The following is a 12,641-nucleotide window of genomic DNA, read 5'->3' on the forward strand; positions in this document are numbered from 1 at the left end:
ATAACTTTATTATTGCCTCTAGGGCATATTTCCTTCAGTCTCCCACTTGCACTAGAGTCAATAATCTAGTTCACATCGCCATGTGATTCAACACTAAGAGTTCATATCACCATGTGATTAACACCCATAGTTCACATCGTCATGTGACCTATACCCAAAGGGTTTACTAGATTCAATAATCTAGTTCACATCATTTATGTGATTAACACCCAAAGAGTACTAAGGTGTGATCATGTTTTGCTTGTGAGATAATTTTAGTCAACGGGTCTGTCACATACAGATCCGTAAGTATTTTGCGAATTCTATGTCTACAATGCTCTGCACGGAGCTACTCTAGATAATTGCTCCCACTTTCAATATGTATCTAGATCTAGACTTAGAGTCATCCAGATCTGTGTCAAAACTTGCATCAACGTAACTTTTTACGACGAACCTTTTGTCACCTCCATAATCGAGAAATATTTCCTTATTCCACTAAGGATAATTTTGACCAATGTCCAGTGATCTACTCTTAGATCACTATTGTACTCCCTTGCTTAACACAGTGTAGGGTATACAATAGATCTGGTACACATCATGCATACTTTATAGAACCTGTGGCTGAGGCATAGGGAATGACTTTCATTCTCTTTCTATCTTCTACCGTGGTCGGGCTTTGAGTCTTACTCAATTTCATACCTTGTAACACAGCCAAGAACTCTTTCTTTGACTATTCCATTTTTGAACTACTTCAAAATATTGTCAAGGTATGTACTCATTGAAAAAACATATCAAGCGTCTTGATCTATCTCTATAGATTTTGATGCTTAATATGTAAGGAGCTTCACCGAGGTCTTTCTTTGAGAAACTTCTTTAAAAACACTCCTTTATGCTTTGCAGAATAATTCTACATTATTTCCGATCAACAATATGTCATTCACATATACTTATCAGAAATGTTGTAGTGCTCCCACTCACTTTCTTGTAAATACAGGCTTCACCGCAAGTCTGTATAAAACTATATGCTTTGATCATACTACCAAAGTGTTTATTCCAATTCCGAGAGGCTTGCACCAGTCCATAAATGGATCGCTGGAGCTTGCACACTTTGTTAGCTCCTTTTGGATTGACAAAACCTTCCGGCTGCATCATATACAACTCTTCTTCCAGAAATCCATTCAGGAATGCAGTTTTGACATTCATTTGCTGGATTTCATAAAATGCGGCAATTGCTAACATGATTCGGACAGACTTAAGCATAGATACGAGTGAGAAACCCTCATCATAGTCAACACCTTGAACTTGTCAAAAACCTTTTTGCGACAATTCTAGCTTTGTAGATAGTCACACTACTATCAGCGTCTGTCTTCCTCTTGAAGATCCATTTAATCTCAATGGCTCGCCGATCATTGGACAAGTCAATCAAAGTCCATACTTTGTTCTCATACATGGATCTCATCTCAGATTTCATGGCCTCAAGCCATTTCGCGGAATCTAGGCTCATCATCGCTTCCTCATAGTTCGCAAGTTCGTCATGGTCTAGTAACATGACTTCCAGAACAGGATTACCATACCACTTTGGTGCGGATCTCACTCTGGTTTACCTACGAGATTCGGTATTAACTTGATCTGAAGTTACATGATCATCATCATTAGTCTTCCTCACTAATTGGTGTAGTAGTCACAGGAACAGATTTCTTGTGATGAACTACTTTTCAATAAGGGAGAAGGTACAATTACCTTATCAAGTTCTACTTTCCTCCCACTCACTTCTTTCAAGAGAAACTCCTCTAGAAAGGATCCATTCTTAGCAACGAATGTCTTGCCTTCGGATCTGTGATAGAAGGTGTACCCAATAGTCTCCTTTGGGTATCCTATGAAGACATATTTCTCCGATTTGGGTTTGAGCTTATCAGGATGAAACTTTTTCATATAAGCATCACAATCCCAAACTTTAAGAAACGACAACTTTGGTTTCTTGCCAAACCACAGTTCAGATTATGTCGTCTCAACGGACTTAGATGGTGCCCTTTTAAACGTGAATGCAGCTGTCTTTAATGCATAACCCCAAAACGATAGTGGTAGATCGGTAAGAGACATCATAGATCACACCATATCTAATAAAGTACGGTTATAATGTTCGGACACACCATTATGCTGTGGTGTTCCAGGTGGCGTGAGTAGTGAAACTATTTCACATTGTTTTAACTGAAGGCCAGACTCGTAACTCAAATATTTTACCTCTGCGATCATATCGTAGAAATTTTTATTTTCTTGTTACGATGATTCTCCACTTCACTCTGAAATTCTTTGAACTTTTCAAATATTTCAGACTTGTGTTTCATTAAGTAGATATACCCATATCTGCTCAAATCATCTGTGAAGGTCAGAAAATAATGATACCCGACACGAGCCTTAACACTCATCGGATCTCATACATCAGTATGTATTATTTCCAATAAGTCAGTTGCTTGCCCCATAGTTCCGAAGAACGGCGTTTTAGTCATCTTGCCCATGAGGCATGGTTCGCAAGCATCAACTGATTCATAATCAAGTGATTCCAAAAACCCATTAGCATGGAGTTTCTTCATGCGCTTTACACCAATATGACCTAAACGGCAGTGCCACAAATAAGTTGCACTATCATTATTAACTTTGCATCTTTTGGTTTCAATATTATGATTATGTGTATCACTACGATCGAGATCCAACGAACTATTTTCATTGAGTGTGTAACCATATAAGGTTTTATTCATGTAAACAGAACAACAATTTATTTTCTTACTTAAATGAATAACCGTATTACAATAAACATGATCAAATCATATTCATGCTCAACGCAAACACCAAATAACACTTATTCAGGTTCAACACTAATCCCGAAAGTATAGGGAGTGTGCGATGATGATCATATCAATCTTGGAACCACTTCCAACACACATCGTCACTTCACCCTTAACTAGTCTCTGTTTATTCTGCAACTCCCGTTTCGAGTTACTAATCTCAGCAACTGAACTAGTATCAAATACTGAGGGGTTGCTATAAACACTAGTAAAGTACACATCAATAACATGTATATCAAATATACTTATGTTCACTTTGCCATCCTTCTTATCTGCCAATCACTTGGGGTAGTTCTGCTTCCAGTGACCAGTCCCTTTGCAGTAGAAACACTTAGTCTCAGGCTTCGGACCAGACTTGGGCTTCTTCACTTGAGAAGCAACTTGCTTGCTGTTCTTCTTGAAGTTCCCCTTCTTCCCTCTGCCCTTTTCTTGAAACTAGTGGTCTTGTCTACCATCAACACTTGATGTTTTTCTCGATTTCTACCTTCGTCAATTTCCGCATTACGAAGAGCTTGGGAATCATTTCTGTTATCCCTTGCATATCATAGTTCATCATGAAGTTCTACTAACTTGGTGATGGTGACTAGAGAATTCTGTCAATCACTATCTTATCTGGAAGATTAACTCCCACTTGATTCAAGCGATTGTAGTACTCAGACAATCTGAGCACATGCTCACTAGTTGAGCGATTCTCCTCCATCTTTTAGCTATAGAACTTGTTGGAGACTTCATATCTCTCAACTCGGGTATTTGCTTGAAATATTAACTTCAACTCCTGGAACATCTCATATGCTCCATGACGTTCAAAACGTCTTTGAAGTCCCGATTCTAAGCCATTAAGCATGGTGCACTAAACTATCAAGTAGTCATCATATTGAGCTAGCCAAATGTTCATAACGTCCGCATCTGCTCCTGCAATAGGTCCATCACCTAGCGGTGCATCAAGGACATAATTCTTCTGTGCAGCAATGAGGATAAACCTCAGATCACGGATCAAATCCGCATCATTGCTACTAACATCTTTCAACACAATTTTCTCTAGGAACATATCAAAATAAACACAGGGAAGCAACAACGTGAGCTATTGATCTACAACATAATTTGCAAAATACTACCAGGACTAAGTTCATGATAAATTTAAGTTCATTTAATCATATTACTTAAGAACTCCCACTTAGATAGACATCCCTCTAATCCTCTAAGTGATTACGTGATCCAAATCAACTAAACCATGTCCGATCATCACGTGAGATGGAGTAGTTTCATTGGTGAACATCGCTGTGTTGATCATATCTGCTATATGATTCACGCTCGACCTTTCGGTCTCCGTGTTCCAAGGCCATATATGTATATGCTTGGCTCGTCAAGTATAACCTGAGTATTCTGCATGTGCAGCTATTTTGCACCCGTTGTATTTGAACGTAGAGCCTATCACACCCGATCATCACGTGGTGTCTCAGCACGAAGAACTTTCGCAACGGTGCATACTCAGGGAGAACACTTCTTGATAATTAGTGAGAGATCATCTTATAATGCTACCGTCAATCAAAGCAAGATAAGATGCATAAAAGATAAACATCACATGCAATCAATATAAGTGATATGATATGGCCACCATCATCTTGTGCTTGTGATCTCCATCTTCGAAGCACCGTCATGATCACCATCGTCACCGGCACGACACCTTGATCTCCATCGTAGCATCGTTGTCGTCTCGCCAATCTTATGCTTCCACGATTATCGCTACCGCTTAGTGATAAAGTAAAGCATTACAGCGCGATTGCATTGCATACAATAAAGCGACAACCATATGGCTCCTGCCAGTTGCCGATAACTCGGTTACAAAACATGATCATCTCATACAATAAAATTTAGCATCATGTCTTGACCATATCACATCACAACATGCCCTGCAAAAACAAGTTAGACGTCCTCTACTTTGTTGTTGCAAGTTTTACGTGGCTGCTACGGGCTTAAGCAAGAACCAATCTTACCTACGCATCAAAACCACAACGATAGTTTGTCAAGTTGGTGCTGTTTTAACCTTCGCAAGGACCGGGTGTAGCCACACTCGGTTCAACTAAAGTTGGAGAAACTGTCACCCGCTAGCCACCTTTGTGCAAAGCACGTCGGGAGAACCGGTCTCGCGTAAGCGTACGCGTAATGTCGGTCTGGGCCGCTTCATCCAACAATACCGCCGAACCAAAGTATGACATGCTGGTAAGCAGTATGACTTATATCGCCCATAACTCACTTGTGTTCTACTCGTGCATATAATATCAACACATAAAACCTAGGCTCGGATGCCACTGTTGGGTAACGTAGTAATTTCAAAAAAAAATCCTACGCACACGCAAGATCATGGTGATGCATAGCAACGAGAGGGGAGAGTGTGATCTACGTACCCTTGTAGACCGACAGCGGAAGCGTTAGCACAACGCGGTTGATGTAGTCGTACGTCTTCACGGCCCAACCGATCAAGCACCGAAACTACGGCACCTCCGAGTTCTAGCACACGTTCAACTCGATGACGATCCCCGGACTCCGATCCAGCAAAGTGTCGGGGAAGAGTTCCGTTAGCACGACGGCGTGGTGACGATCTTGATGTACTACCGTCGCAGGGCTTCGCCTAAGCACCGCTACAATATTAACGAGGATTATGGTGAAAGGGGGCACCGCACACGGCTAAAAATATGATCACGTGGATCAACTTGTGTCTAGAGGTCCCCCCTGCCCCCGTATATAAAGGAACAAGGGAGGAGGAGGCCGGCCCTAGGAGGGGGCGCGCCAAGTGTGGAGTCCTACTAGGACTCCCTAGTCCTAGTAGGATTCCACCTCCCATATGGAATAGGAAAAGAGGAAGGGAAAAGGAGAAGGAAGGAAGGGGGCGTCCCCCTTCCCTAGTCTAATTCGGACCAGACCAAGGGGAGGGGTGCGGCCACCCTTGAGGCCCTTTTTCTTCTTTCCCGTATGGCCCAATAAGGCCCAATACGTATTCCCGTAACTCTCCGGTACTCCGAAAAATACCCGAATCACTCGGAACCTTTCCGATGTCCGAATATAGTCGTCCAATATATCGATCTTTACGTCTCGACCATTTCGAGACTCCTCGTCATGTCCCTGATCTCATCCGGGACTTCGAACTCCTTCGGTACATCAAAACTCATAAAGTCATAATATAACTGTCATTGAAACCTTAAGCGTCCGGACCCTACGGGTTCGAGAACAATGTAGACATGACCGAGACACGTCTCCAGTCAATAACCAATAGCGGAACCTGGATGCTCATATTGGCTCCCACATATTCTATGCAGATCTTTATCGGTCAGACCGCATAACAACATACGTTGTTCCCTTTGTCATCGGTATGTTACTTGCCCGACATTCGATCGTCGGTATCTTAATACCTAGTTCAATCTCGTTACCGGCAAGTCTCTTTACTCGTTCCGTAATACATCATCTCACAACTAACTCATTAGTTGCAATGCTTGCAAGGCTTATGTGATGTGCATTACCGAGAGGGCCCAGAGATACCTCTCCGACAATCGGAGTGACAAATCCTAATCTCGAAATACGCCAACCCAACATGTACCTTTGGAGACACCTGTAGAGCTCCTTTATAATCACCCAGTTACGTTGTGATGTTTGGTAGCACACAAAGTGTTCCTCCGGCAAACGGGAGTTGCATAATCTCATAGTCATAGGAACATGTATAAGTCATGAAGAAAGCAATAGCAACATACTAAATGATCGGGTGCTAAGCTAATGGAATGGGTCATGTCAATCATATCATTCTCCTAATGATGTGATCCCGTTAATCAAATAACAACTCTTTTGTTTATGGTTAGGAAACATAACCATCTTCGATTAACGAGCTAATCAAGTAGAGGCATACTAGTGACACTCTGTTTGTCTATGTATTCACACATGTATTATGTTTCCGGTTAATACAATTCTAGCATGAATAATAAACATTTATCATGATATAAGGAAATAAATAATAACGTTATTATAGCCTCTAGGGCATATTTCCTTCAGTTCTATGTAACAAGTTCACTGCACATTTTTTTGTCTAAAGCAACACATATATGTGGAAATCATGTAAGAATAATTAAACTATTATAAATATATGTATTTTACAACTTTGAATTAGTGTCATAAACATATTTGTGCTTGAATGGAACTGTCGTAAACCTAGCGAAATTGAAGAAAGAGTAACAAGATGTGTTAGCATTACCTTGCAGTTGGACCACCATATCCGAGCACATCCTTTGACTGCCCAGCAAAGGTCCTCCCTCTCGCTCAAACAGGGGGCACACACCCAGCTAGCAGGCTTTTTCGCATACATGCTGATAATTCTGCCTTGGTTGTAGGCAAGTAGGCTGGTATATTCACCTATAATCAGGAACTCCTCTTCACAACTGTATTTTGGCGGAAAAATAATCTACTGTGACCAGATGCATAATCATGGAGGTAGCTCAGTTTTCAAGGCATAAGATGGGTAAGCTATCCCAAAAAATGAACAACCATCATGCATATCCATATGGGAAGGGAGTATTAATTACTAACCTTGAAGAACATTTTTTGGAGAAAATTACTAACCTTGAAGAACTTTTTTTTTGAACCTGATGCTGTGGAACGGTCATTATGCGTGCCCAAATAAAAGGAACTGCTTATAACTTGGCAGATTATGCATACCTAAAAGAATAATTGAGTAGTGGATATTCAAGCATCAAAAACTTTTCAAATGGATGTTCCTTACCACACATTAAGTCAATCTTAACATTTTTCTGACCCCATGTCTTCTTCCTTCAGCAGCAACTTAAAAGATTGTACTTAATTATAGAATAAATAAGAGGCATATCAGACTTGAGTATATATTATATAAAAGATGTGAGTCCAGAAAGAAGTTCAATTTTAGTCCATGATGTGTAAATAGTCCAATTTTAGTCCATGATGTGTAAATAGTCCAGAATGTAGTCTGCTTGGCTAGCGAGCTAGTGTCACCACACTATTTGGCAACCTCACCCTTTGAGCGTCATCGCTCTCTCGTGCTGTGGCTTCCTGGATGCCTTGCCTGCCGTTGACCTAGTGCTTCTTGATAGCCAACACGTCAAGCCCTTCATGGTTGCGTTGCCACATGGTAGCAGAGGCAACTGCAAGTAACAACGACAGTCCAAGTAGAACAAATAAAATGATTATGAACTGGTCCTTCTCTTGCTTACCTATCTGGTGGTCCATGCTGCCCACATATTTGAGGACTTACAGTAAGGAAATTGAACCTTAAATTAGATGACAACAAGCTATATAAATAAATATTTTGCAAGAACAGAATGAATGTATACTAACTTCAAAATGTAGTTATCTGATTATCTAGGTGTGGTTAGTTGGGAGTCAATTGTCGTTTTATCTGATTATCTCTCAGACGAAATCAGTAAGACCAAAAATTGTCGTGCACCCATCAGTCTGACAAAATTAGTAAGACCAAAAATGTGAGTACTCATCATCTGCAACCCATGAGGAATCAATGGTTTGCCCCCGAATGATGGGTAAACAAAAATGCAGCTGAAGCATCTTCAGAGAAGCACATGCCCTTGAAAATATAGAGCCAACGCTGAACATCTTTTACCCATTTCAGAAAAATGATGATAGGTCCACTACGCCCCCTTGCTAGCTCAACTAAACACCTAACAATGCCCTCAAAATCAACACTGACACTCATGGCTGAATAAAAAAATCCACAACACTTCCCCCAACTAAACATTGGTCTGGACATGAAACTGCAAGGATTAATTAATAACGATCTTATAGTATGCCTATGTGCGTACCCGCGCGTGGTCGTCACGACAAGGCAGACTTTGTCATCCATGGTAAGAAGGCTTAAGCTGTGCACGCCGGAGGAACTACGCGAAGAGGCACTAAAGGGGTGCTCTCCCTCACAAGTATTCCATGGTCGACCACCATAGCGAGCCGAACACCATAGATGCAGGGACCCCTTGACTGACACGTCAACCATGCTTGTTTCAGTAAGAAATTTGCATGCACTTTTAGCGAGTCAAGATATTGGCGCCAACAATTACATAAACCAAACAATGATATAAGTATAGAAGTCATTCGATTATTTAACTGCAGCACATCCATCTAGCTAACTAAAGCAATAACCAAAATATATGAAAAAGGGATAATACTAACCATTAGCTTGTATATCTTCAGTCTTGGCTCATAAACAAACAACTTGAAACGGTAGAAACTGTTGATAGTAAAAAGAAGGTAAGTGAAACAATTATGAGATTTTCAAAGCGAAGCTCACTTTAGTTGTATGCAACCTTCGGCAACCATGTTTTCATGTGAGCATCTCCTCAAGCTAGTAATAGTTCACCGTGACCCTTGTCTGCTTCTCACCTAGCCTGTAGGATCGGCAATCAATTTATTCAATGAGAGAAACAAACTTAAGTACAAATCTAATGAAATTCGAACATAATTAGAAATAACCTAACGCAATCAAATCAACCAATAAACTGATTAAGATTTTTTTTCAAAAGGGGATAACCCAACTGATTAGAACATTACTTGCTAGATTTCTTGTCCTATGTATCATATGAAAACTCCATGCACATCAACATGTCAGGGGTGATGTGGCCACAGATGGGTTCCTCTTGTGTACCGATCGAATGGAACCACTTCATCCACGGAGGCGGCGTCCCTAGGGATCAGCAGAGGCGGCAGCGTGCCCTCGGCTTCCGTGATGGCAGAGGCGAAGGCAGGGAACCCTAGACAAAAATCGAGGGAGGAGCGGCGGCACGGTTTTTTTTCTTCTGTAATATTTTGTAAAGATAATAAAATGCAGGTGGTGGTGGGAGGTGGGACGAAAAAAACCGGACGAAAGTGGTGGGACAAAAAAAACCGTGCCGTGGACGCAATCCTACCAACTGCTGCATTAGGAGTAGAGATAAAACAAGGCTGCACACACCTAGGTTCGGCGCTCTTAATTAAATTTAACAAGCAGCAAAGAATTGAATGTCAAAATTCATCAAAGTTACTTAATCTGTTGTCAGCGATGACTTGTTGCACATACCAGAGGTCTGATATTCTTTCATTCTCTTCTCTTTTCTTTCGGAGTAATATGCAAAATTAGCTAGATCCATGCCCAGTCTACACTAAAAGAGTATAAGAACTTATTTCTGGGATTATAGGCTAAACAGAAGTATGGCAAGCTACGCAGATAACAAGGCAACTCGAAACTATTTTTTCAAGCAAATGTAAACAGTATCAGACACACATAAATCATACCATAGTATCATACTTCAGACGTAAACCGAACAAACAAAATTCATATCAGAGTATTTAGACATAAGTTGTTTACATCAGCCAACATTATATCCAACGGAACTTGAGGAAATTATGTTCCTAAATACAGAGAAGGTTTACCTCACTGAATGGATCTTCTATATCATCACGCTCGACGCTGCTTTCCTGCAGAGTGCAGACATGCAAGTTAATTACTATGCATAAGAAGTCCAGTAGGTGTATTAGGACCACCGTATACTTACATAGTTAGGAAAAATAACCATGTCAACATCATCGGGGACGTCAGCTAACAGGCATCTGATGGAATACTACCGGGATATAACAACTCATCGGTGTCTAGATGCATTATCCAATCCATGCCAGATTCCTACCATGAAGAAAAATGCTTTTTGTTTATGATAAATAGAATACACTAAACGAACACTATTAATAATTGCTGGTGATAAGCCGAAAACAAACATACATACCCGGGCCATCACAATGGCCATCTCCATGTTGAGTGCTTGCTTCAAAAACAGTTTGTGGTTGCAAGGCTTGTAGAAGAATCCTGCGAGCCAGGTTTCGTTCCAGATTCGGCTGCAGGTGAAACGTATACATCATCAGAATGGGCATCGAAATGAATTTGTGTATAGCCCGATGAGGCACGTGGGCGGCGAAGATTGTTTCGCACCACCTGGCCTGCTGCTCCTCAAGCTCCTTGGTCATGTACACCACCTTCACACCCTAAAGAAGAAGAAGAGAAACAGAGTCAGGCATTGAGAACAAGCAGAGTGAAACTGGTACTACTGGATTCTTCAAAATCTCAAGCGAGGAACGCACGGGGATGGACTCGAGGACCCTGACGACGCTGGGCTTGGCGGCCTTGCCCTCGACAAAGAGCAAAAAGTGTGCGACGCGGATGACCTTGTGGTAGAAGAGCCACGGCAGGATCCGGTCCAGGCCTGCGGAGGTGCTCGTTTGCACGCACACCTGGCAAGCAAGCAAAAGATCAGCAGGTCGGACACATAGGCCATGGTGAGTAGCTTCATGGTGGTCCATGGTGAGTAACTTCAAGTGTAATCTTCAAAAGCAATTAGTATTAAAATCAGTTGATTCGAAAATAGAAAAGGCATCAAGGAAGTAACGTACCTCAAACTCTGGAACAAGACCTTGGTCTGCAGCAACCTTTTGCATCAAACGGAACCATGGGCCAATTCGAGGGTTTGGCACCGCTGCCCATCCAGGCCTCCCACCTTGAGGGGGGGAGGGGGGGTCTCATCCTCCCTCACATGTGGCACACCTTCAGAAGTAGATTCACAAGAATGAGCAAACCATCAATTATAAAACAATGATTGTGGTAAGAAGGAACCACTAATTAGTAATCAACATGCATGTATGCATGTGGGTTGAAAGCATGGACATTGCTCAAAAACCATGAAACCAAACAATCGCAGGCTCACAGTATACAGGGAAATCAGGAAAAATATAGAATATAATTAACTGCCTGTATGCTAGAAGAATAGGTGCAGTAACTTTCGAATGTATTAACAATTTGTATATGATATCATATTTACGTATTTAATAGGATTTTACACATAACATATCAAGGTTTGATTGCACCTGTGTGTTAAACAAGATACAGACAGATGAATGCAGAACCAACCGATTGGATGGACAGTGAGCACAGGGCGGTTGGAGACCTCGGAAACAGCCTCTCCAGTGGCTTCCTGCCACCGACAGTCAAGATCATCCTCTGCAACAATGCTGCGTTCATGCTTCAATAACCTAACATTCCCATTTGTAAAGCTCTCCATCCCCTCCTAAAAACAAATATCAGCAACGGTTAGTTGGGAACTATGGCACAAACACATTTGTCAGATACCTTACGAATAAATAAAATAAGGATAAAAATTGCAGGTAACTTTTAACTGAGATCAGAGCCAGTGGAACATAATGGACCATTGTTTTGTTACATTACATGATCCTAGATCCCTGTACACCAGTGAGGTGTGCAATTTACTACGGTATATTCATGGATAAAAAAATCCAGGGACAACGCACTTACTAAACAGTGTGCTTGTTACTCCCAGATTGCGCTCACTGCCACTATGTTGGCAGCAACAGCGGCCATGCCTCCGGTCACAAGTGTACTTCCAGATACTGAAATAGTCTCCATACACTGCTTTGGCAAAAAAATCTATTTTATGTATCAAAACCTAGAAGTATAGGTCGAATCTATTCTTCAAGACAAATCTAACCAAATTATTTCTTTTAGACTAACCAAAATAATGATACATAATACAGTCAGAATAATTTTACTGCACGCATTCTATGATGACATCTATCCCCACATGGAGGTTTTTCAGTAGACAAACAAAGAGCGAAATTCTAGCCTTCACGAAGCAAATCATGAGGCAGGGATTTATCTCATCGAACAAGCTTCCTGCTTCACAGGTCGGACACATCGGCCGGTGACCGGCGAGGAAGAGGGCGGAGGTGAGATTGGAAAGGTAGTACTTTGGGGTGGTGTGT

The 12,641-nt window shown here is 41.4% G+C and overlaps 1 pseudogene; it reads right to left on the reverse strand.

Moving 5' to 3' along the window:
• Window positions 1-10,229: 10,229 nt before the first annotated feature.
• On the reverse strand, window positions 10,230-11,394 carry LOC123191985 (glycosyltransferase-like KOBITO 1; annotated as a pseudogene).
• Window positions 11,395-12,641: the final 1,247 nt, after the last annotated feature.

Source organism: Triticum aestivum, chromosome 2A (assembly GCF_018294505.1).
Source record: "Triticum aestivum cultivar Chinese Spring chromosome 2A, IWGSC CS RefSeq v2.1, whole genome shotgun sequence".
NCBI classification, from domain to species: Eukaryota; Viridiplantae; Streptophyta; class Magnoliopsida; order Poales; family Poaceae; genus Triticum; species Triticum aestivum.